This window comes from Chlorocebus sabaeus, chromosome 10 (assembly GCF_047675955.1).
Source record: "Chlorocebus sabaeus isolate Y175 chromosome 10, mChlSab1.0.hap1, whole genome shotgun sequence".
Taxonomy (NCBI): domain Eukaryota; kingdom Metazoa; phylum Chordata; class Mammalia; order Primates; family Cercopithecidae; genus Chlorocebus; species Chlorocebus sabaeus.
In genome coordinates this window covers 61,536,387-61,562,916 of record NC_132913.1, presented here as the reverse complement: position 1 = coordinate 61,562,916, position 26,530 = coordinate 61,536,387, and the positions used below count along the sequence as shown (strand labels likewise).

The window sequence follows — 26,530 nt, the reverse complement described above, 5'->3', positions numbered from 1 at the left end:
AAAATCAAATACTTATTTAGAAATAGAATATTTTAATGAGCCCTTCTATCTCCATCACCCAGTATCAACAGTTGTCAGCTCATGGCCAAACTTGTTTCATCTCTATCCCATCCATTTCCCTCTTCCTTTTTTTGAGGCAAATTTCAGATATTATATTATTTTATTTGTAAATATTATGGTATGCATCCAAATGTCAAAGAAAAAACACCAAAAATTCTCCAATACCATGTTATTCTATAATATATCTAAACACATTAAAGTCTCCCCAGTTGTGTCATAAATGATTTTTTAGTTGTTTTTTTTCAAATCAGATCTAAACATGCACACATTGCATTTAGTTAATATACCTCCCAAGTGTCTTTTAATCTATACGTTATTCTCTCTCTTTTCCTTTCCTTGCAAATTATTTGTTCTGATATCCCCCTCCCCACCCCCACCCTGTTTTTTTAAGAGGCAGGGTCCCACTGCGTTTTCCAGGACAGACTCCAGTTGCTATTCACAGGTGGGATCATAATGCACTACAGGCTCAAACTCCTGGTCCCAAGGGATCCTCCTACCTCAACCTCCCCAGTAGCTGCAACTACAGATGCACACCACAGCCCTCAGCTGATATTCTTTTATATGTAAAGGTTTAATTAATTAATTTAGAGACAAAGTCTCACTCTGTTGCCCAGGCTGGAGAACAGTGGTGCAATCACAGCTCACTGTACCCTTGACCTTCCGGGCTCAATGGATCCTCCCATCTCAGTTTCCCAGGTGGCTGGTACTACAGGAACATGTCACCTTGCCCAGCAATTTATTTATTTGTTTACTTTTAGTAGAGACAGGGTTTCACCATGTTGCTCAGGCTGGTCTCAAACTCCTGGGCTCAAGCGATCCACCCGCCTTGGCCTCTCCAAACTGTTGAGTGTAAGCCACTTTGCCTGGCCTTATTCTTTTTATAAATGAAGAAACTCAGAGAGGTTGAAGGAATTTAGTAAGGGATAGAAAAGGAATTTAGTCCAAGATATGACCAATTCCAGAATCCAAGCACTTAATGGCTTTATTATATTCACTTTGAATCAAGTGATGAAAAGCAAGACACAGAAGAAACATAACCACTCAAAGAAGATTTCAGAACATGCACGACTCCCCTAAGCAACCAGTTCCTTTACCAAGTACCCATGGAAAACTGTTCACTTAAAACCCAGGCAAGGCTTGAAATGCGGGAAGAGAAATTGAAAACAGAATAACCCAGTATCCTCCTTATGTTTTGAATCTGACTAAATAAATCCTGCATGCAAATGTATCCGTAACATAAAATAATTTTTACTTCCAACAAATATTTAGCAAGGCAAAAACATTTCTTAAATCTATCAGGTTTTTTTCTCCTTTTTTCTTCTTTTTTTCCTGATCTCCCTTTCTCTCTGTTCTCTATAGCTAAGATAAGGAGAAAACATCTCTTTCAAGCAATTATTTTAAAATACCAGTCAAATTAACAATTTGGTAGTTTGATATGTGATATCTGGCTTTTGTTATGGTAGTTTTGAAACCACAGTTACCCTAGCAACTGAATACATTTTTTCTTTAAAAAAATTTTAGCTGTCTGAAGGAGAAAAAAAAAAAGAAAAAGAAAACTTCGTGCCAGAATTTTCCCATAATAGCTTCCATTAACTGCAGTGACTTCTATTGGAGAGGCCAGCACTGCTGTCTCCTGCTGTCACCAGTCATTCACTGATCTAGCAGATGTTTTGTTTGATAAGGCCAATTTGAGTTTTATAAAACATTTATTTTTTTCACCTCCAAGGAGCAAATACCAGTAAGAATGGATTCAACGTCTATCACTGGATACCATACAAGGGCATCAACCTGCCAGTGGAGCTTGTAGGTGAGAAGAAAAACTAAAACAAATCTAAAGGCTTCATTTATTTAAAAAAAAAAAAAAGGGGCGGGGGGGAGAAAAAAAAAGAGAAGGGATGGTTAAAGGGTATTAGAACAGTCCCTAAAAACTTAGCAAGAGGCCAGGTGCAGTGGCTCACGCCTACAATCCGAGCACTTTGGGAAGCCAAGGTTGGCGGATCACCTGAGGTCAGGAGTTAAAGACCAACCTGGCCAACATGGTGAAACCCCATCTCTACTAAAAATACGGAAATTAGCCAGGCGTGGTGGTGCACGCCTGTAATTCCAGCTACTCGGGAGGCTGAGGTGGGAGAATTGCTTGAACCCGGGAGACGGAGGCTGCAGTGAGCTGAGATCATGCCACTGCACTCCAGCCTGGGCAACAGAGTAAGACACTATCTCAAAAACAAACAAACAAACAAACAAAAAAAAAAAAAAAAAAAAAAAAAACTTGGCAAAAGGAAAAAGGGAGCAGAAGAGCCAACAGTCTATTATAGAACCTTTCTGGCAATACCTGCTAACTATGCAGTTGCCAAAGAGGGCAATGATGCTAGTTAATGAGAAAAAGGAAGAAGAAAGGGAGTGATGTACATTGCGTTGAGTTTTGTAGATATGATAAACCATGGGTTGGCTTTTTTTTTTTTTTTTTTTTTTTTGAGACGAAGTCTTCCTCTGTTGCCCAGATTGGACCACTGGAGTGCAATGGTGCGACCTTGGCTCATTGGCTCATTGCAACCTCTGCCTCCTGGGTTCAAACAATTCTCCTGCCTCAGCCTCCTGAGTACTGGGATTACAGGCATACACCACCACGCCCAGCTAACTTTTGTATTTTTAGTAGAGATGGAGTTTCACCATGTTGGTAAGGCTGGTCTCGAACTTCTGACCTTGTGATCTGCTCGCCTTGGCCTCCCAAAGTGCTGGGATTACAGGCATGAGCCAACGCACCCAGCCCATGGGTTGGCATTTTAAGGAGGTGAAGTAGATAAGACTCAGCAAGGCAAAAAAGATGTACATTAGGACTTCTTGGAGCAACTAGACTCTGAATGTTGGCAAAAATGTTCACTTCCTCTGAACAAAATCCCTTTCACAGTCATGCTTGTAATGCAGACAGCTCTAGGTTTCTTTTCTTAAAACACACACACAAACTGATTTTATAAAAATATCCATATCCTTTCTCTTGAATAGAAGGTTTTAAGACCTGGAGCTATAGTGTGGGTAAATCAATAGATGGCAAAAGAAGTATGGGGTGGTTCTGCCCCTGTTAGTAAGATACCACCTTTCATGGGCCTCCTGGGGCTCATTTATGTAGTCATTCTGCAGAGGACCAAAATAAGCCAAAATCCAAAACAGGAGGTTATCCTTTGCAATATAACAGTTCAACAAAGTTTGAAAGAATGAAGGTTCTCATCCTTGGGATTTTATTTTAGATTGTCCTGCCTACCTAAGTATAATATTTTGACTTGAGGAATTATATATTGAGCCAAGGTGAGAACTAAAAAAACAGAAAGAGAATCAACTCTTTTTGCAGAAAATGTAATTTTTCTATAGTAAACTCACCCTGCACTAACTCTCTCCCTCACCCTGTCTCTCTGTGTATGTGTGTGTGTGTGTATACACACACACACACACACACACACACATATATATAGTCCTAATAAGCACATTTTTTTAAAAAGCAAAATGTAAAAGACAGCAAAAACAGCAAGATCAGTTAGGACTTTTTCTTAACTACTTAAACTTTATTAAAGGAACTTGCTGCTTCTTTGTTGACCATCTGCAAGATGCTATACCTGGGTTACATTTTCATTCTTGAATCCCACCCTTATGTAAGATCTAAAACTGGAGAAGAATGGCTGTCCAAAGGAAAATCTTGACACTTTTAGCATAAGAAGGGGTACTAGATATTGGGAAGAGAGAAATAGAAATATTAACTACAGATAGCAAAAAAGAAAAACAATATTGATTAATTAGAAGAGCTGAGGAAATCTGGAATGAAGGATTACTCTGAAGTATTTAAGCACCAGTAACAACAGACATTGCTACCAGAATTAGAGAACTGTGTAGTAAATTCATTTCTTGTTTCCAGTCCTTATCCCTTTTCTTTTCTATTTTAACATGCTCCTTATTTTGAAATATAATTAGAAGCTTACAGAAAAGTTGCTAGAATCTTACAAAGAAACATTCCTGTTTATCTTTTAGCAGATTCGCCAGGTTTTAACATTTTGCATCATTTGCTTTGTTACTCTCTCAGAAGATTCAGATTTTCAAAGAAGACACGGGTTTGGTTTGAGATCAACTAAGTTTGCGAGAAAAGTGGAATGTCTGAGCAGATAAGCTCGGCCAGGTGCGGTGGCTCATGCCTGTAATCCCAGCACTTTGGGAGGCCTAGGCGGGCGGATCACCTGAGGTCAGGAGTTCAAGACCAGCCTGGCCAACATGGTGAAACCCTGTCTCTAAATATACAAAAATACAAAAAATTAGCCGGGTGTGGTGGTGCGCCCCTGTAATCCCAGCTCCTCAGGAGGCTGAGGTGGGAAAATTCCTTGAACCTGGGAGGCAGAGGCTTCAGTGAGCCAAGGTCATGCCACTGCACTCCAGCCTGGGCAACAGAGCAACACTCCATCTCAAAAACAAAAACAAAAACGAAAACAAAAACAAAAAAAAGAGCTCAGCAGACTGACAGTCAAGGATCTAAAACTCAAGAAAGAGACTACTCAGAAAGATAACAATTTGAAGAAAAAATTAAGTGGGACTAATTTGTTTGAGGACATGGATTTTGAGGAAAAGCCTAGTTCTGAAAGGCAAAAGGTCTTAATTCCGGCCAGTGAAAAGGCATGTGATTCTATTAATATATGAATTGTAACTTCCCTTTAGGGTCATTTGCTATTATTCTTCATTCACATTTGAAGACTACTTCGAAAATACATGAGGCTTATTGTATGGTTTTATCCAGGGGAAATTTATAAGAAATTGAAAGTATTGTCATTAATATGGCTTGTAGGTAACATATATGTTCCAGGTACCATTGTTGTGTAACAAATTACCCTAAAACTTAGTGGCATAAAATGACCACTTTATTATGCTCACAGATTCTCTGGGTCAGGAATTCAGATTGGGTACAGTGGATATGGATGATAATCTTCACTCCACCATATCTGAAGCCTTAGTCAGGAAGAGTCAAAGGCTGTGGGTAACTCAATGACTGGGGGCTGGAATCACCTGGATATGACTTCACTCACTTATCTGGCAGAGGATGCCGGCTTTTCTTTTTTTTTTAGGTGGAATTTCGCTCTTGTTGCCCAAGCTGGAGTACAATGGCACGATCTCAGCTCACTGCAACCTCTGCCTCCCAGGTTCAAGCGATTCTCCTGCCTCAGCCTCCCGAATAGTTGGGGTTACAGGCATATGTCACCGTGCCCAGCTAATTTTGCATTTTTAGTAGAAATGAGGTTTCACCATGTTAGCCAGGCTGGTCTCAAACTCCTGCCCTCAGGTCATCTGCCCTCCTTGGCCTCCCAAAGTGCTGGGATTACAGGCGTGAGTCACCACATCAAGAAGGATGCTGGTTTTTAACCAGGACACCTACCGTATGGTTTCTGCATGACTGAGTGCGAGCTTCCTTACAGCATACAGTTGAATTCCTGTATTGAGTGTCCCAAGACAGCAAAATGAAACATGGCATTTTTGTGATCTAGCCTCAAAATTTACATAGCATCACTCTCCAGTACTCTTTTATTGAGACAGTCGCAAGTGTTTGCCCAAGTTTAAGGGGAAAAGACATAAACTCCACTTCTCCATAAGACAAATGTTAAGGTCACATTATAAAAAGAGCACTTGGAATAGGAGATACTATTTCAGTCACTTTGGGAAAATACAATCTGCAATAAAACATATATGAATACATAAAGGGAGTATCTAACAGAGTGCAAAGAATAGGCATCTGAGAGTTATTTTTCACGTCTATGGTGGTTGAAATTTAAAGTATTTCCTCAAAGACTGAGATATAAAGAAGAATTTTACATATCCCCTATGGCTTCTTTATTAGGAATTATTTTCCATAAATGTCTTGAAAGTGTAAGATTTACAGAATTTTTTTGTTTTTTATTTTTATTTTATTATTATTATTATTTTTGAGACAGAGTCTCACTCCATCACCCAGGTTGGAGTGCAGTGGCTTGATCTTGGCTCACTGCAACCTCACCTCCCAGGTTCAAGCCATTCTCATGCCTTAGCCTCCTGAGTAGCTGGGATTACAGGTGCACACCACCACATCAGGCTAATTTTTGTATTTTTAGTAAAGGCGGGGTTTCATCATGTTGGCCAGGCTGGTCTCGAACTCCTGACCTCAAGTGATCCACCCGCCTTGGCCTCCCAAAGTGCTGGGATTACAGGCATGAGCTACCATGTCTGGCCAGTGTTTTAATTAACATCTTGCTTCTACATGTACAACTTAGTGCATTGCAATTCTTTAAACATCTCATGAGCAGATGAATAGCTGCTCACGAGATGTTTGGAATTACAAAATCTATAGGAGTTTCTCATTTGGCCTAAAATTGAGGGTGCTGATCTAATAACTCGATCACTCACATCTCTTTAAAATAAAATTTAATAGGTTGCTTTAATAGAGAATTATTAATCATAGAAAAAATATTCAATCTGTCAGGTGTACATTCTTTTTTATTAGCACCCATTTCATTATGTAATTCAAAGGTTTGGAATATTGGAAATCAGCCTGCATCTTTGAAAGAAACCTTAATACTTTTCTTTGTTACTGCAAGTATTTTTTTCTTTTCCTTTTTTTAAATATGAAAAGAGACTGAGGAATTGTCCTGATGTTTGGTTAATAAATTAAAAACCTATGTTTAAATGCTTTAATATCCTGGTCCTGTTTCACTGTGTCATCAGGGGTTGGTTTATCAGCTGTAAAATTACATAAGAAACCTTTTAAATGTAGACCTGTTAACAATATTTGAACTGCTGTGCATATACTGTGATCTTCTAATAATGACTACATCAATTGTGACAGCTCACTGTAGCTCACCAGCACTAGCTCTGCAATTGCTGATGTATTTTCAGAGATCAGAGAAGGTAACAAGGCTGGGCTTTTTCCAGTATTCAGTGATTGTTACTCATTCAACATTTCAGGTCTTTTCTAGCCTTCTCCAAATCCTATTTTGCAAACCATATGAACAAAACATTACTTTTTTTTTTTTTTTTTTTTGACACAAGTTCTCATCCTGTCACTCAGGTTGGAGTGCAGTGGCATGATCACAGCTCACTGCAGCCTCAACCTCCCCAGGCTCAAGCGATCATCCCACCTCAGCCTCCCAAGTAGCTGGGACTACAGGCAAGTACCACCATGTCCAGCTAATTTTTGTAATTTTTTTTTAGAGTCGGGGTTTTGCCATGTTGCCCAGGCTGGTCTCAAACTCCTGGGCTCAAGTGATCAGCCTCAGCCTTCTAAAGTGCTAGGATTACAGGCATGAACTACAGCACCTGGCCAGAACACTACTTTTAAGAACCAAGAAACTGCTATATTTGAGTAGCCAATCAATTAAGAAGGCGGAAGAGATGTCGATTATATAGCAAGGACAGATCCAAGGGAAAGGAAGTTTGAAAGTTGAACATTTTTCATTTTAAAACAATAAGTTTGGCTTGGTGCTGTGGCTCATGTCTGTAATCCCAGCAAATCACAAGAGAATCACTTGAGGCCAGGAGTTCGCGACCAGCTTGGGCTATGTAGTGAGATCCCATCTCCAACCAAAAAAAAAAAGTTTTTTAAAATTAGGGTGATATGGTGGTGTGCACCTGTAGTCCCAGCTACTCAGGAAGCTGAGGTGGGAGGATCACTCGAGCCTGGGAGTTTCAGAGTACAGTGAGCTGTGATAGCCCCACTGCACTCCAGCCTGAGTGACAGAGCAAGACCCTGTCTCTAAAACAAAACCCAAAAACAACAAAAACAAATTAAGTTTAATGGAATACATCTCAGTTAACAGTTATGTTAGATGAGGAGGCCTAAGCTTAGAGCAAATCCAGCTTTCTCTGTGTCTAGTTCTACCATAATTGAGTGATGGGGAAATAAGTATACAGCAATGTGTATAAGTTAGGGTTTGTTTGGCTACAGGTTTGAAAGCAATCAGAAACCAAAGTAGAGAACATTGGCTTGAAGTGCAGAAAAAGTTTACTTCTAAACTGATAAAGTGACTCCATGGGTCATCAGGGATCTGAGTGTTTTTCTCTCCCTCTTTTTTCCCATTTGCTTGTGTCATCTATGATTTTTTAAAAATTATTTTTTATTTCAGTAGGTTTTGGGGGAATGGGTGGCATTTGGCTACATAGATAAGTTCTTTAGTGGTGATTTCTGAGATTTTGGTGCACCCATCACCCAAGCGTGTACACTGTACCCAATGTGTAGTCTTTTATTTCTCACCCCCCTTCCACCGTTTCCCCTGAGTCTCCAAAGTGCATTGTATTATTTTTATGCCTTAGCATCCTCATTGAGTGCTTCTCTCTTTTTTTAGTACACAGCCTCATAGGTCAAGATGCTTCAGATCCAGCTACTGTTTCTCTATTCTAATGAGCAGGAAGGAGAAAGGGCAAAGAAAACATGCCGTCTACCCTTACAAACACTTCCCAGAAACTCAACTCAACAATTCAGTTAACATCTCATGAACTAGAATTTACTCAGAAGCCATATCTAGCTGCAAGGAAGGTTGGGACGTACAGTTTTTATTTCCTGTGGCCGTGTTTCTATCTAAAAAAATCTATAACCAAATACTACAGTTTGAATGTTTTTGTTCCCCTCAAATTTATGTGCTGGAAGCTTAATCCTCATTGCAACAGTGTTGAGAGGTGGGGGCTGAATGGGAGGCATTTCAGTCATGAAGGCTCTACCCTTGTGTGTGGATTAATGCTGCTATAAAAAAGAGCTTGCAGGAGTGGGCTCTCTCTCTTCCGCTCTTCTGCTACGTGAGGAACAGGGTTCCCCCTCCTCTGGAGGATGCAGAGTTCAAGGCACCATCATGGAGGCAGAGACCAGACCCTAACCCGATGCCAAAACTGCTGGCACCTTGATCTCAGACTTCTCAGCCTCCAGAACTGTGAACAATATATACCTGTTTATTATAAGTTCCCCAGTCTCAGGTGTTCTGTTATAGCAGCACAAATAGACTAAGGCACTAAGGAAAAAGGGGAGGTAACATATAATATTCCCTGACACAAAATAAGTCTTTTAGGAAAGGAGGAATGATCTAGGAACCAATAAACTGTTGTGAAACAAATTTACATGATGCTTGGCTAGTCAGTGTGTGACCAAATAGCAAAATGATTTTAAACTTTATTCTACCCAAATGAACATCAAGAATTCAAGAATTAGATTTAAATGAAACAAAACAATTATTTTTGATGTTATTAAGGGTGAAAGTGGCATTGTGGTGGTGTTAGGAAAATGCCCTTACTTTTTAAAGATTTACATTGAGGATAAAGGGGTGAAATGACATGATCTTTGGCATTTACTTAAAATACATCTACAGGCCAAGGGCAATGGCTCTTGCCTGTAATCCCAGCACTTAGGAAGGCTGAGGCAGGAGGATCGCTTGAGTCCTAAAGTTCAAGACCAGCCTGAGCAACATAGTGGGACACTGTCTCCACAAAAAATTTAAAAATTAACCAGGCGTGGTGGCACATGTTAGTCAGTCCAAGCTACTGGGGAGGCTGAGGTGGGAGGATTGCTTGAGCCCTGGAGGTTGAGACTGCAATGAGTTGTGCTCAAGCCACTATATTCCAGCCTGAGTGACAGAGCAAGACCTTCTCTCAAACAAACAACCCCAAACAAAACAAAAACAAAAAACTTCTACAAAGAAAAAAGGGGGAAGATGAAAAAAATATAGTCGAAATCTTGATCATTGCTAATTTGGGATTGGGGCAGAGGTTCACACCTGTAATCCTAGCACTTTCAGAGGCCGAGATGGGCAGATCCCTTGAGTCCAAGAGTTCGAGACCAACCTGGGCAACATGGCAAAAATCCCATCTCTACAAAAAATACAAAAATTAGTTGGGCATGGTGGTGCATGCCTGTGTTCCCGGCTACTTGGGATGCTGGGGTGGGAGGATCAGCTAAGCCCAGGAGGTCAAGGCTGCAGTGAGCTGTGGGATCATTCCACTGTACCCTAGCCTGGGTGACAGAATGAGACCTGGTCTCAAAAATATATATATTTTTAAATTGGGGGTATGAGTACATGGGATTGATTGTACTATTATTTTTTAGTATGTTTGAAATGTTTCTTTTTTGTTTTTTGGTTTGTTTTTTTTTGAGATGGAGTCTCGCTCTGTTGCCCAGGCTGGAGTGCAGTGGCGTGATCTAGGTTCACTGCAAGCTCCGCCTCCCAGGTTCACAGCATTCTCCTGCCTCAGCCTCCCATGTAGCTGGGAGGACAGGCACCTGCCACTACGCCCGGCTAATTTTTTGTATTTTTAGTAGAGACGGGGTTTCACCGTGTTAGCCAGGATGGTCTCGATCTCCTGACCTCGTGATCCGCCCACCTCAGCCTCCCAAAGTGCTGGGATTACAGACGTGAGCTACCACTCCTGGCCTGAAATGTTTCAGTAAACAAACTTTTTTGTAAATAATCAGGATCAAAATTTCTAAATCTTAGTTGGTAATATCAGTACCATGTAACCTTGGCCAATTTAATGTTTCTGTGTTTGAGTTTCTTCATATGTAAAATGCAAATAATAATACCTGGTCTAACCAGCTAACAGTGCTGTACTGAAGGCCAAATATAAAAATGCCTGTGAAAGTGTTTTAGAACCTATAATATAGTGTGATATCAGATATTGCTGATAATGTGCTTGCTGTCATTTTTATTAATGTAAGGCCAGAGTCCATGTCCCATTATTCACTGCTATATCTCTAGTGACTGGTAAAATGCCTGGAACATAATAGATATAAAATAAATGTTTGATAAGTGAGAACAAAACTAAGAAACAAAAAGTATATGAAACTGACATGAACTCGTAAGGATAGAAGAGACCTGGGAAGTCATCCAATAACCTCATGTTATGTATGAGGAAACTGAGCCCAGAGCAATTAAAGGACTCACTTAACACGACACAGGTGGCAGAGTTTCAGTATGGTGGAGGAGATAAAGGCACAGTCATCCGCAAAATCACAAGGGAAACACCAGAGACTCCAGGAGAATGTTGCTCCCTTTTTAGCTACTTCAGGAAAATCATGCCATAATATCATTACATCACTGCTTGTTGCAGTCCCAAGGAACAGTGCGTTCTCTAGTAGCACTCAGACTTTGTTCCATTAACAACTGTTATCAAACAGGAGGCAGTAGGGACTCAAAAATCCTTTTGTCACGTTTTGGTTCCAATGTTCTACAGGGGTAGAGGGAGCTTCTGCTCCCTGGCCTGTGGGTCATATGGTCTTTATTGCAACTCTCAGCCTTGTTTTTGTAGAACAAAAGCAGCCACAGAAAATATGTAAATGAATGAGTTTGGCTGTGTGCCAACAAAACTTTAGTTATAGAAATAGGTGACCAGCTAGATTTTTCGTAGAGGATTTGATAAGAAGCCAGGACTTACCTCAAATGTACTCTGTTCCAAAGGCCAGTCTGTTCTCCACCTCCTCTCAAACATTATAATAGTGATATACATTATAATTAATATATGCTACTAACAAAATGTTTTTTTTAAAAATAAGGCGAAAGTGTGACTGTCATACAAATATTTTAAAAAGTTAAAGATTTAACCAGATGCGGTGGCTCACGCCTATAATCCCAACACTTTGGGAGACTGAGGGGGTGGATCACTTAACGTCAGGAGTTCAAGACCAGCCTGGCCAACCTGGTGAAACCTTGTCTCTACTAAAAATACAAAAATTAGCTAGGCGTGGTGTTGCAACTGTAGTCCCAGCTACTTGGGAGGCTGAGGCAGGAGAATCACTTGAACCTGGGAGGCGGAGGTTGCAGTGAGCCAAGGTCCCACCACTGCACTCCAGCTTGGATGACAGAGTGAGACTTTGTCTCAAAAATAAAATAAAATAAAAAAAGTCAAAGATTTTATTTAACACACTAATTAGTGAGGAAAACACCAATACATTAAAACCAGTTCAAAGGGGATTAAAAGAACAAACACATATAGAGGCAATCAGGAATGTCGAAATGAATTTGTCAATAGAAAAAACTGATCAATATTTACAAGAAATAGAATAATGCTTGGAATCATCTTTTCCACAGAGTGGTCATCACTTTCATCTTCACCGGACACAACTTATTGCCATGTCTATGGACAAGACCCATTTGCATTACTATAAGGTTTTTTTTTTTTTTTAAGACAGAGTCTTGCTCTGTTGTCCAGGCAGGAATGCAGTGGTGCCATATCGGCTCACTGCAACCTCCGCCTCCTGGGTTCAAGCAATTCTCATGCCTCAGCCTCTCGAGCAGCTGGGATTAAAAGCATGTACCATCATGCCGGGCTAATTTTTGTATTTTTAGTAGAGACAGGGTTTTACCATGTTAGCCAGGCTGATCTTGAACTCCTGGCCTCAAGTGATCCACCCGCCTCGGCCTCCCAAATGGCTGGGATTACAGATGTAAGCCACTGCCCCTGGTCTTGCATTACTACAAATTTTCAACAACTTACAGAGTTGCATATAACCATCAGTCTGTGATGAAAACTACAATTCTCCATATAGTCAGATAATTCCAAAGGATCTCTTAGACAACCCCCGCTGAAATGATACCCAGTCATCACCCATTCAGAATTTTCCCTGATAATTTATTATAATTTTTCTTAATGCTATTCTTTCATCCAAAGTTTCCCAAAAGGTGATAAACATAACACTGGTGATACTGGATTTTAGGTGGCATGGACAAATACTTTTATCTTAATAAACATATGTTTATTTTATAATAGGTTATAAAATTAGACTGTCAAACTCATAATATCACAGATACTATTTTTTAAAAACCTCTACCTAGATAGATCACTGAAATTTCAGAACATTATAAATAAGAGATGATTCTAAAATCCTGTAGAAAGAAAAAAAGTTACTTACAAAGGAGCAAGAATCACAGACACCGCTGAAGAACTATCATTAAAGTTTCTCCTCTCCCTGGCCTCACGTCTAAGTCAGAGTCTCCTAAAGAGCCCGAACACCTAAGGAAGCTCTTCATTGGAGGGTTGAGCTTTGAAACAACCAATGAGAGTCTGAGGAGCCATTTTGAGCAACAGGGACCGCTCAGGGACTGTGTGGTAACGAGAGATCCAAACACCAAGCGCTCCAGGGGCTGTGGGTTTGTCACATATGTCACTGTGGAGGAGGTGAATGCAGCCACGAATGCAAGACCACATAAGGTGGATGGAAGAGTTGTGGAGACCACGAGAACTGTCTCAAGAGGAGATTCTCAAAGACCAGGTGCCCACTTAACTATGAAGAAGATATCCGTTGGTGGCATTAAAGAAGACACTGAAGAACATCACCCAAGAGATTATTCTGAACAGTGTGGAAAAAGTGAAGTGACTGAAATCATGACTGACTGAGGCAGTGGCAAGAAAAGGGGCTTTGCCGCTGTAACCTTTGACAACCATGACTCCATGGATAAGACTGTCATTCAGAAATACCATCCTGTGAATGGCCACAACTGCGAAGCTAGGAAAGCCCTGTCAAAGCAAGAGATGGCTAGTGCTTCATCCAGCCACAGAGGTCGAAGTGGTTCTGGAAACTTTGGTGGTGGTCGTGGAGGTGGTTTCGGTGGGAATAACTTCGGTCGTGGAGGAAACTTTAGTCGTCATGGTGGCTTTGGTGGCAGCTGTGGTGGTGGTGGATATGGTGGCAGTGGGGATGGCTATAATGCATTTGGTGATGACGGAAGCAATTTTGGAGGTGGTGGAAGCTACAGTGATTTTGGCAGTTACAACAGTCAGTCTTCAAATTTTGGTCCCATGAAGGGAGGAAACTTTGGAGACAGAAGCTCTGGCCCCTATGGCAGTGGAGGCCAATACTCTGCCAAACCACGAAACCAAGGTGGCTATGGCGGTTCCACTAGCAGCAGTAACTATGGCAGTGGCAGAATATTTTAATTAGGGCACAAAGCTTAGCAGGAGAGGAGAGCCAGAGAAGTGACGGGGAAACCACAGGTTACAACAGATTTGTGAACTCAGTCAAGCACAGTGGTGGAAGGCCCTAGCTGCTACAAAGAAGACATGTTTTAGACAAATACTCATGTGTATGGGCAAAAAACTTGAGGACTGTATTTGTGGTTAATGGTATAACAGTTTATTTTATTTTATTCTGTTCTGTGGAAAGTGTAAACCATTCCAACAAAGGGCTTTGATATATATATATATATATATATATTTTTTTTTTTTTTGCACCCATGCTGTTGATTGCTAAATGTAATAGTCTGATCATGATGCTGAATAAATGACTTTTTTTTTTTTAATGTGCTGTTTAAAGTTAGTCTACTCTGAAGCCATCTTGGTAAATTTCCCCCAACAGTGTGAAGTTAGAATTCCTTCAATGTGATGCCAGGTTCTATTTGGAATTTATATACAACCTGCTTGGGTGGAGAAGCCATTGTCTTCAGAAACCTTGGTGTAGTTGAACTGATAGTTACTGTTGTGACCTGAAGTTCACCATTAAAAGGGATTACCCAAGCAAAATCATGGAATTATTGGTTATAAAAATAATTGTTGGCACATCCTATGCAATATATCTAAATTGATTAAAGGTACCAGATAAAATTGTAGATGGGAATGAAGCTTGTGTATCATCTATTATCATGTGTAATCAATAAACAATTTAATTCTCTTGGGAAAGAAAGGAGCAAGAATCAAACAAACATCAGATTTCCTATCAACATTGGATGCTCAAAAACAGAAAATATACCTTCAAAGTTTAGAGTGAAAGTTATTTTAAGAGTAAAATTTTATTTCCATTCAAACTTTTCAATCCAGAGTGAGAGTAAAGCACAGTTATTCTCAGAAATTTAATAACTCAGAAGATTTAACACTCATATAAATTCCAGGCAAATTAAAAACTTAAGTGTGGTATGGATTTGTTTCCAGCCCAGATGGAGTCACAGAGACCAGATTTACTTTTCTGCCTGAAATCACTGAAAAAATTAAGACAAAATCTATGAAACAATGGTTTTTAAGGTACTAGACATGACACAATGAAGAAGAGTGATCCTGAGAGATGAGAAACTAGTCAAGTGAGCCCAGTGATGGTCCAGGCTTAGTGCCTGAGGAGAGTTTCTAGGCTGCAGTGCACTGGGAGTTAAGGGGAACCCAGGCAAGATGCAGCGACCTCCCAGACTTAAGGAGAAGAGCTGAGAGTTGAAGAGATGAAGCTGGGGAAGATCAAAAAGACCAAAGCTGTTGGAGCTTGCAGAATAAAATACCAGAGAGGAGAAAGGATCTCAGAGAAAGACAGAATCACCAAAATGTCCAGAGGTTCTCCCTCACGTACTCAGCTGACTGCTTATCAGCACATGCACGGGAGAAAAAGACACATGGAAAGAACTACTCATACGAAGCTCGTGTGGGGCCAGGAATAGTGCCAATTCCCCCACCCAGACTTGAAAACCTCGTAATTCATGAGGTATTAGGGTAGAGTACTCGGAAGGCTCTTGCCTCCATAGTGGGGCAAAGTTAGCCCTAGATTAAATGTTACTCTGATCTCACCTAATGAGGCTTAAAAGCAAGAACCGAAAGGATCAAACTTTTTCCAGGTTAACTTAGTTGCATCTCAGAACAAAGCTCAAGGATGTTTACAGGTATATAAAAATATCCAGCACCCAACAAAGTAAAATTTATAATGTCTGACATTTAATTTAAGAAAAGACAACTCTAAGGCATGCAAAGAAGCAGGAAAATTGTAAGGAGAAAAAAAAATCAATCAATCAAAACTGCATAAAATGGACATAGATGATAGCATTAGTAGACAAGGGCCGGACGTGGTGGCTCACACCTGTAACTCTAGTACTTTGGGAGGATAATATGGGCAGATCCCTTGAGCCCAGGAGTTTGAGACCAGCCTGGGCAACACGGTGAAACCCCGTCTCTACAAAAAATGCAAAAATTAGCCAAGTGTGATGGCACATGCCTGTAGTCCCTGAGGTGAGAGAATCACCTGAGCCTGAGGAGGTTGAGGCTGCAGCGAGCTAAGATCGCATTACTACACTCTATCACAGGTAAGACCATGTGTCCAAAAAAAAAAAAAAAAAAAAAAGTAGACAAGGACATTAAAACAGCAATTATAAATGTATTCCTTATATCTCAAAATCTAGAGTAATAGTTTTCAGTAGAAGCATGATTCCCCATCCCTGGTGACATTTGGCAATGTCTGGAGACAGTTTAGTTGTCACAATTTGGGGGTAGTGGTGCCACTGGCATAATGTGGGTAGAATCCAGGGATGTTGCTAAACATTCTTCATGCACAGGAACAGCCCCCCACGACAAAAAATCATCTAGCCCAAATTGTCAGAAGTGCTGAGGTTGAGAAACTCTGATCTAGAGGAATGATTGAATATGTTATGTAAAGACATAGGAAATATGAAAAAGATACAAATTGAAATTTTGGAGATAAAAAGGACAATGACTGAGATTAAAAATACACTGGATAGGATCAATAACAGGTTAGACATTGCAGAAAAACATGAGTGAACTTTAAAACATGCAACATAAGCCATGCAAAATGAAACTCAAAATATAAGTCTGGGGTATAAGAAAAAAGAAACATCATCAGTAAACCATGGGACAACATCAAGTGGCCTAACATATATGTTGTTGGAGTCCTGAAGAAAAGGGGTGATGGAAAAAATCTCAAAAGAAATAAAAGCCATGACATTTACAAATTTGATAAAAGCTATAAACCAACAGATCCAAGAAGCTCAACAAACCACAAGCACAAGAAATGTGAAGAAAACTACACCAAGGCAAAATCATAATCAAGTCACTTAAAATAAATTATAAATAAAAAATATTAAAAGCAGCCAGAGGGCTGGGTATGGTGGCTCACACCTGTAATCCCAGCACTTTGGGAGGCTGAGGTGGGCAGATGACCCGAGGTAAGGAGTTCAAGACCAACCTGACCAACAGGGTGAAAACCTGTCTTTACCAAAAATGCAAAAATTAGCTGGGTGTGATGGTGGGCGCCTGTAACCCCAGTTACTCGGGAGGCTGAGGCACAAGAATTGCTTGAACCCGGGAGGCGGAGGTTGCAGTGAGCCGAGATCGCGCCACTGCGCTCCAGCCTGGGTGACAGAGTGAGACTCCATCTCAAAAAAAAAAAAAAAAAAAAAAGAGAGAGAGAAAAAAACAAAAAAAAGGAAAAAGCAGCCAGAGGAGAAAGAAGATATGATGTGTACAGAAGAACGGAGATAATGATGACAGAACATTTCTTGTTAGAGACAAGGTAAACAAAAGAAAATTGTGGAACAACATCTTTAAAGTACTTAAAAAGAAAAAGCTGTCCACCTAAATTTTTTTTTTTTTTTTTTTTAGAAACTGATGTTTATTTTCCATCAACCATTTTTCCATGTTACTTAAGAGCCCATTCAAGAACAGCTTAAGACCATTCAGTGGTTGCTCCTCCCCATTCAGTGGCCTGAGCAGTGGGAGGTGCTTACCAGTCTCCCGTGGCAGGCTGAGCACTCCAGTCTTCAGTAGGGAGCTGCAGAATAGGCACAGAGGGCACCTGCCACCTTCAGACCAGTCTGCACCCTCAGGCTGAGTAGCGGAGAACTCAGGAGCTGGCACAGTCTGTTCACCCTGAAATTCCTCCTTGGTCACTGCCTTTTCAGCAGCAGCCTGCTCTTCTTTTTCAATCTCTTCAGGATCTCTGTAGAAGTAGAGCTCAGGCATGACCTCCCACGAGTGTTCACAGGAAATGGTGCCATGCATGTGCAGAACTTCCTGAGCCAGCATCCACCACATCAGACCCACTGAGTGAGCTCCCTTGTTGTTGTGTGGAATGGCAATGTCCACATAGTGCAGAGGAGAATCTGTGTTACACAGAGCAGTGGTAGGTAGGTTAACATAAGATGCCTCCATGAGAGGCTGGTGGTCAGCCCTGGGGTCAGTAACCACAAGAAGCCGTGGCTCCTGGAAGGCTGCCTGGATCTGGTTAGTGAAGGTTCCAGGAGTGAAGCGGCCAGCAATTGGAGTGGCTCCAGTGGCGGCAGCAAACTTCAGCACGGTCCTCTGGCCAGTATTCCTGGAAGATATAACGCTGACATCAGCAGGGTTTTCAATGACAACAATGGCACGAGCTGCCAGCAGAAGCTTCTCCCAGGTCCTCTTCAGATTTATGATGTAGATGCCATCACTTTTCATTTTATAGATGTATTGTTCCATCTGGAAGTCAAGATTGGTGCCACCTAAGTGGGTTCCTGCTGCAAGGAACTTAAGGACATCCTCCTCCTTCATTTGCAGGACATCAAGGGCTCCGGACATTGTGGAAGTTTCACTTTAAGTTACGACGGGAATCAACAATAACGCCGTATGGACTCCTCTGTAGGTGGCACAGAAAAGCCTAAAATTGTGTATTAAGTTATCTTTTAAGCCAGGCATGGTTGTGCATGCCTGTAGTCCCAGCTCTCCAGGAGGCTGACGTAGGAGGATCACTTGAGCCCAGGAATTTGAGTTCAGCCTGGGCAACATAGTTAGATCCCATCTCTAAATAAATAAATATATCTTAAAAATGAAGCCAAAAGACCGGGTGCGGTGGCTCAAGCCTGTAATCCCAACACTTTGGGAGGCCGAGATGGGCGGATCACGAGGTCAGGCGATCGAGACCATCCTGGCTAACACGGTGAAACCCCATCTCTACTAAAATATACAAAAAACTAGCCGGGCAAGGTAGCAGGTGCCTGTAGTCCCAGCTACTCGGGAGGCTGAGGCAGGAGAATGGCGTAAACCCGGGAGGCGGAGCTTACAGTGAGCTGAGATCCAGCCACTGCACTCCAGCTTGGGTGACAGAGCGAGACTCCGTCACAAAAAAAAAAAAAAAAAAAAAAAAAAAAAAGACAAAATAGAGACCCTTTTAGATATTAAAAAGCTGAAAGGACTCACCAGCATATCCACATTACAGAAAATACTAAAGGAAATCTTTTAGGCAGAAAGAACGTTGGAAATATAAATCTACCTAAAGGAACAAAGAGCATTGAAAATGGTAACTATGTAGGTAAATATATACAATTTTTATCTTATTATTTCAATATTTAAAAAAAATAAGCTGGGCACAGTGGCTCACACCTGTAATCCCAGCACTTTGGGAGGCTGAGGCAGGTGGATCATGAGGTCAGGAGTTTGAGACCATCCTGGCTAACACGGTGAAACCACGTCTCTACTAAAAATACAAAAAATTAGCTGGGCCTGGTGGCACTCACCTGTAGTCCCAGCTACTCAGGAGGCTGGGGCAGGAGAATCACTTGAACCTGGGAGGCGGAGCTTGCAGTGAGCCGAGATTGCGCCATTGCACTCCAGCTTGAACAACAGAGTGAGACTCCATCTCAAAAAAAAAAAAAAAAAGAAGAAGATAATTGCCTAGCCAGAGAAATCAGGCAAGAGAAAGAAATGAAGGGCATCCAAGTTGGGAGGCAGAATGTCAAAGTCAAATTGTCCCTGTTGCAAATGACATGGTCTTATATATAGAAAACCCTAAAAGTTCCACCAAAAACTCTTAGAATTGATAAAAAAAAATTTAGTAACGTTACAGGATACAAAATCAACATACAAAAATCAGTAGCACTTTTATACATCAACAATGAGCAAGCAGAAGAAGGAATCAAGAAAGCAATCTAACTTATAATAGCTACCAAAAAAAATTCATAGGAATAAATTTAACAAAGAAGGTGAAAGCAAAAGACCTTTCTTTATAAACTACAGGAAAACTATAAAACACTGATGAAAGAAATTGAAAAGGACACACTCAAAAATGGAAAGATATCCCATATTCATGTTTCCAATATTCTTGGAAGAATATTGTGAAAATGACCATACTACTAAAAGTGATCTACAGATTTAATACCATCCCTATCAAAATATTAATGACACTCTTCACAGAAATAGAAAAACAACAATCTTAAAATATCTATGGAACCACAAAAAGCCCTGAATGGCCAAAGCAATCATGAGCAAAAAGAACAAAATTGGAGGCATCACACTACTAGACTTCAAACTATATTACAGAGCTATAGTAACAAAACAGCATGGCACTGGCACAAAAACAGGCACACAGATGAATGGGACAGAATAGAGAGCCCAAAAATAAATCCACATACTTGCAGTTAGCTTATTTTCAACAAAGATGCCAAGAACATTTATTGGGGAAGGGGCAGTCTTTTCAATAAATGGTGCTGGAAAACTGAGTATTTGTATGTGAAAAAATAAAACTAGACCCCTGTCTCTCACCATATTTAAAAAAAAAAAAATATGCCAGGCACGGTGGCTCACGCCTATAATCCCAGCACTTTGGGAGGCCGAGGTGGGTGGATCACCTGAAATCGGGAGTTCAAGACCAGCCTCACCAACATGGAGAAACCCCATCTCTACTAAAAATACAAAATCAGCCAGGCATGTGGCACCTGCCTGGAATCCCAGCTACTCAGGAGGCTGAGGCAGGATAATCACTTGAATCCGGGAGACAGATGTTGCAGTGAGCCAAGACCATGCCATTGCACTCCATCCTGGGCAAAAATAGTGAAACTCTATCTCAAAAAAACCCAAACAAACAAACCTCAAAATGGATTAAAGATTTAAATGTAGGCTGGGCGCAGTAGCTTATGCTTGTAATCCCAGAACTTTGGGAGGCTGAGGCAGGTGGATCACTTGAGGACAGGAGTTCAAGACCAGCCTGATCAACATGGTGAAACCCTGTCTGTACTAAAAATACAAAAAAATTAGCCGGGCATGATGGTGGGCGCCTGTAATGCCAGCTACTCAGGAGGCTGAGTCAGGAGAATTGCTCAAACTCAGGAGGCAGAGGTTGCAGCGAGCCGAGATCATGCCATTGCAACTGCAATCCAGCCTGGGCAACAAGAGTGAAACTCCGTTTCAAAAAAAAAAAAAAGATTTAAATGTAAGACCAAAAACTATAAAGATAGGAGAAATGTTTCAGGATATTGGCCTGCTCAAAGATTTTTATGGAAAAATCCTCATAAGTATAGGCAATAAAGGCCAAAACAGACAAATGGAATTCTGTCAAATGAAAAAGCTTCTGCACAGCAAAGAAAACAATGAACAGAGTGAAGAGACAACTTATAGAATGGCAGAAAATATTTGCAAGCTATTTATCCAACCAGGGATTAATAGCCAGAATATACAAAGAACTCAAACAACTTAACAGCAGCAGCAACAACAACAACAACAAAAATTTAAAAATAGGCAAATGAGCTGAATTGATATATCTCATACAAGAAGATATACAAATGGCCCACAGGTATATGAAAAAATGTTCAACATTACTAATCATCAGAGAAATGCAAATCAAAACCAAAGTAAGTTCTCTCACCCCAGTTGGAAAGGCTATTATTAAAAACAAAAAAACAAAAACAAAAAAATACCCGACAAATGCTTGTAAGGAGGTGGAGAAAGGACACCTCACCTTTTTTTTTTTTTTTTTTTTTTTTTTTTTGAGACGGAGTCTCGCTCTGTCGCCCAGGCTGCAGTGCAGTGGCATGCTCTCAGCTCACGGCAAGCTCCGCTTCCTGGGTTCACGCCATTCTCCTGCCTCAGCCTCCCAAGTAGTTGGGACTACAGGCGCCCACCACAACGCCCAGCTAACTTTTTTTGTATTTTTAGTAGAGACGGGGTTTCACCGTATTAGCCAGGATGATCTTGATCTCCTGACCTCGTGATCCACCTGCCTTGGCCTCCCAAAGTTCTGGGATTACAGGCGTGAGCCACCGCGCCCGGTGAGAAAGGAGAACTCTTATGCCCTGTTGGTAGCCATATAAATTAGCAGTCATTATGGAAAACATTATGGAGGTTCCTCAAAAAACTAACAATAGGCCAGGCACAGTGGTTCATGCCTGTAATCCCAGAAGTTTGAGAGGCCGAGGCAGGTGGATCACTTGAGGTCAGGAGTTCCAGACCAGCCTGGTCAAAATGGTGAAACCCCATCTCTACTAAAAATACAAAAAATTAGCCAGGCGTGGTGGCGGATGCCTGTGATTCCAGCTACCCAAGAGGCTGAGGCAGCAGAATCGCTTGAACCCCGGAGGCAGAGGTTGCAGTGCGCCAAGATGGCGCCACTGCACTCCAGCCTGGGCAACAGAGTGAGATGCCGTCTCAAAAACAAAAACAAAACAAAACAAAAACCCCCTAAAAATAGAACTACCATATATGATCCATATGATCCAGCAATCCCACATCTAGGTATATATCCAAAGGAAAGGACATTAATATGTCAGAGAGATATCTGCACTCCCATGTTTTACTGCAACAGTATTCACAATAGTTAAGACATGGAATCCACCTAGATACCCATCAACAGATGAATGGATAAAGAAAGCATGGTACAGGCGGGGCGCAGTGGCTCACGCCTGTAATCCCAGCACTTTGGGAGGCTGAGGCGGGCAGATCACCTGAGGTCAGGAGTTTGAGACCAGCCTGACCAACATGGAGAAACCCCATCTCTACTAAAAATGCAAAATTAGCCAGCCATGGTGGCAGGTGCCTCTAATCCCAGCTACTCAGGAGGCTGAAGCAGCAGAATCGCTTGAACCTGGGAGGTGGAGGTTGCAGTGGGCCGAGATTGGGCCACGGCACTCCAGCCTGGTGATAGGATGAGACTCCATCTCATATAAAAATAAAAATAAATAAAGCATGGTATAGGGCCGGGGCGGTGGCTCATGCCTGTAATTCTAGCACTTTGGGAGGCTGAGGCAGGTGGATCACCTGAGGTCAGGAGTTCGAGAGCAGCCTGGCCAACATGGTGAAACCCCATCTCTACTAAAAATACAAAAAATTAGCCGCATGTGGTGGTGGATGCCTGTAATCCCAGCTGCTCGGAGCCTGAGGCAGGAGAATCACTTGAATCTGGGAGGCGAAGGCTTCAGTGAGCCAAGATCAGACCACTGCACTCCAGCCTGGGCAACAACAGCAAAACTCTGTCTCAAAAAAAAAAAAAAAAAAAAGAAGAAAGCAAGCATGGTATATATGCACAATGGAATACTGCCATAACAAGTTAAAGAATTCTGTCATTCACAGCAACCTGAATGAATTTGGAGGTCGTTAGGTTAAGTGAAATAATCCAGACACACAAAGATAAATACTGTATGTTCTTCCTCATATGTGGAAGCTACGAAGTTGATCTCTTAGAGGTAGAAAGTAGAATAGTGGTTACTAGAGGCAGAGATGGGTAGGTGGGGAGGGGATAATTCCTGGTATTCTGTAACACTACAGGGAGACCGTAATTAACAATGATTTATTGTATATTTTCAAATAGTTACAAGAGCAGATTTTGAATGTTCCCAAAACAAAGAAATGATAGATATTTGAAGTGATGGATACGCTAATTACCTGGTAATTATACATTGTATACATGTATCTAAATATCACACTGAACCTCATAAATATGTACAATTACTATGTGTCCATTTAAAATAATAATAAAAGCAAAGAAAACCCAAAATAAAAAAGATGGTTGTTTAAACAAAAGTAATAATGGAGTATGAGGTTTACAGCATATATGGAAGTAAAATGTGAGACACCAATAGGACAAAGCATTGGTTTGTTTGGAGGGGAGGCTAAGGGGGTTCAGCATTCCCCAGGATCTCTACCTGTGACTGAATAGTACACTAAACTCAGTAGAAGTATTATAACACCTGTCTGGCCTAGAGGCCAAGCCAGTTTTCCAATTTGGTAGTTATAAAACCAAGCCATTTTTGTTTGTTTGTTTTGTTTGTTTTTTCCTAAAGAAAACAAAAAGAGCTAGGAACAGTGGTTCACACCTATAATCCCAGTGCTTTGGGGGGCCAAGGTGGGAGGATCGCTTGAAGGCAGGAGTTGGAGACTCAGTTTGTGCCAACGTTGCATCAAACAACTGAATTGCCTAACATTTTCATTGATTTGATGAATTGTTTGGATATTGCATAGATACAGGATTTAGAATAAATTCTTTCTTTAAAAATTGAGTGGCCAGGTGCAGCCATAATCCCAGTGTTTTGCGAGGCCAAGGCAGGAGGATCACTTGAGGCCAGGAGTTTGAGACTACAGTGAGCTATGATCGCACCACTGTACTCCAGCCTAGGTGACAGAGCAAGATCCTGTCTCTAAAAAAGAAAGAAGGCAGAAGGGAACCGAGCCCTCAGTCTGGTGATGTTGGTATTGGCTGGGCTGAGGACAGCCCAGAACTTCAGGGTGCTAGCCTTTCAGCCACAAAAAAATCCCATTTCACCCAAGGACCAGAACCCACAGAAAAGATCCGCATTCCCCACAGGTAATTTCATGCTCCCAAAATGGGACATAACATGGTCATATTTGACATTCTGTTGTCAGAGCCTTGTGGGAAAATTGTGTCAAGAAGCACAAGTTTGGCAGAAGAAGGAGGCAGAAAGTCTTGAGAAGAATGCATCGGAAAAGACAAATGAGGGGTGAACCCTTGAGGCCAAGTGCAGGAGGAAAGGCATCTCCCAGGCTGAGTACTGGCTGCGAGAATGGCTTCATAGACATTCACAGCATGCGGCTTCTGGAAAAGATAGAAAGGAAGCCTCTCACAAGGCAGAGTTCACTTCCCAAGGACAGAGGCAAATGGAGCAGTGCATTTGTGTTTGGACTTTCTGGGGAGCACTGGATGGAGCTGCCAGATTTGTTGAAGGAGCAGACGCACCTGAGAGAATGGCATGTATGCGACACCCCGATTCAAATCACTCCTACATATATTGAGCTGTTTCAAGCGATGAGAATTCAGGATCTGCCAAAGAAACAAATCTCACATTTTCCAGCTAAAATCAGTTGTTTGAAGAACTTGAAATAACTCAATGTGAGTTTCAACTATCTGAAGAGCATCCCTCCAGAGCTGGGAGACTGTGAAATACAGAGGGACTGGATTGTTCTGGAAATCTAGAATTCACAGAGCTGCCTTTTGAATTAAGTAATTGGAAGCTAGTTGCATTTGTAGGTATCTCAGCAAACAAGTTTTCCAGTGTCTCAATCTGTGTCCTGAGGATGTCTATTTGCAGTGGTTGGATATCAGCAACAATAACCTGACTGACCTGCCACAAGATAGAGACAGGCTGGGAGAGCTGCTGGGCTTTCTCTTGTATAAAAGCAAGTTGACCTACCTTCCTTACCCCTTGCTTAACCTGAAGAAGTGCACTTTGTTAGTCATCAATGGGGACCACTTAGTGGAGCTTTCAACTGCCCTTTGTGACTCCTCCACACCTTTAAAATTTGTGAGCCTTACAAACAATCCCCCCCTACCTTTTTTTTTGACAGAGTCTTCCTCTGTCACCAAGGCTTGAGTGCAGTGGCATGATCTCAGCTCACTGCAACCTCCACCTCCTGAGTTCAAGTGATTCTTCCACCTCAGCCTCCTGAGTAGTTGGGACCAGAGGTGTGCACCACCACACCCAGCTAATTTTTGTATTTTTAGTAGAGACAGGGTTTTGCCATGTTGGCCAGGCCAGTCTCGAACTCCTGGGCTCAAGGGATCCGCCCACCTCGGCCTCTCAAAGTGTTAGAAATACAAGCGTGAGCCTTGATAAAGAATTTATGAGGCTGGGTGCGGTGGTTAATGCCTGTAATCCCAGCACTTTGGGAAGCCAAGGTGGGTGGATCGTTTGAGGTCAGGAGTTTGAGACCAGCTTGGCCAACATAGTGAGACCTTCGTCTCTACTAAAAATACAAAAATTAATGGGGCGTGATGGCATGCACCTGTAATCCCAGCTACTCCGGAGGCTGAGGCAGGAGAATCACTTGAACCCAGAAGGCAAAGGTTGTAGGGAGCCGAGACTGTGCCTCCACGCTCCCGTCCAGGTGACAGAGTGAGGCTCTGTCTCAAAAGAAACAAGAATGTGTGAAAGCCTATATTGAAGATCTTAAGGAAAGAGAATCTTCCCAAGCTGTACCACCAAAGGGTCTTTTAGCCTTCAACTTTGATATTATCCATCAGAAGACAGCAAAGTCTCACTATTCTGTGGAGCTTTCAGTTTTTGTGTTATGGGTCATGTCATATAGGAAGAATGGCTTGTGCTTAAGGACAAAGTCTAGAAACTATCATAGTGGTTAAGACAAGTGATTTTCAAATGTCAAATATATGAATACCTCCCTCCAAAAAAATTTTTTTAAAAAGTAAAAATAAATGAGGCTACTTTATTTGGCCTTAAAAGATGTCAAGCCTAGAAATTGTAAAAATTTCTTAGGCTCTTAGGATAAAATACTGAGAGAGGAACTAATTATGGTCTGGAGTTTCATTGGCTGTTAAAACCTGTGGAATGTTGTCTGGCTCCTAGTGCTTTTGTGTGGTATTCTAATGTATGATTTTGCTTTTGAAACTGTTGGGAAGGTTGGAGGTCAACTGAATTGTTTATTCAAAGTCACAAATGCAAATTGTTTTCTTACCTCTGGAATTAGGAATCTTTGAATGTAAGTGAGAATTTCCTTAAAAGTTAGCAGAAAAAGTTGGTTTTTATTT

General features: G+C 41.3%; 3 pseudogenes; 2 read left to right on the top strand and 1 right to left on the bottom strand.

Annotated features, from left to right (window-relative positions):
• Window positions 1-1,120: 1,120 nt before the first annotated feature.
• On the top strand, window positions 1,121-13,968 carry LOC103218299 (heterogeneous nuclear ribonucleoprotein A1-like; annotated as a pseudogene).
• A 3,486-nt stretch (window positions 13,969-17,454) lies between these two features.
• On the bottom strand, window positions 17,455-18,378 carry LOC119625113 (small ribosomal subunit protein uS2-like; annotated as a pseudogene).
• Window positions 18,379-24,353: 5,975 nt separating this feature from the next.
• Window positions 24,354-25,995, top strand: LOC103217347 (leucine-rich repeat-containing protein 2-like; annotated as a pseudogene).
• Window positions 25,996-26,530: the final 535 nt, after the last annotated feature.